Below are 260 nucleotides of genomic sequence, written 5' to 3'. Positions count from 1 at the left end.
AAGATATAGAAAATGGATAATATGTCTGATCCATTGCTATCACATTTTGTTTGAGAATGTGCATAATTCCTTTGTAACATGAAATAATTTGACAACACAGCAGTTGAAAGATGGTAATAGTATTACTTAAGATCAACACAAATGAATGAATGAACTGAAAAAAAGGTAAAATAGAGAAGAAGAATTGTAAACTGCATATGCTGTGTAATTTCAAAGAAAAGGAATATGAACAAATTATCCTTAGCATGACATGAGTTAAG

Source organism: Penaeus monodon, chromosome 21 (genome assembly GCF_015228065.2).
Source record: "Penaeus monodon isolate SGIC_2016 chromosome 21, NSTDA_Pmon_1, whole genome shotgun sequence".
Classification (NCBI taxonomy): domain Eukaryota; kingdom Metazoa; phylum Arthropoda; class Malacostraca; order Decapoda; family Penaeidae; genus Penaeus; species Penaeus monodon.
Note: the sequence above shows the minus strand (reverse complement) of the source record.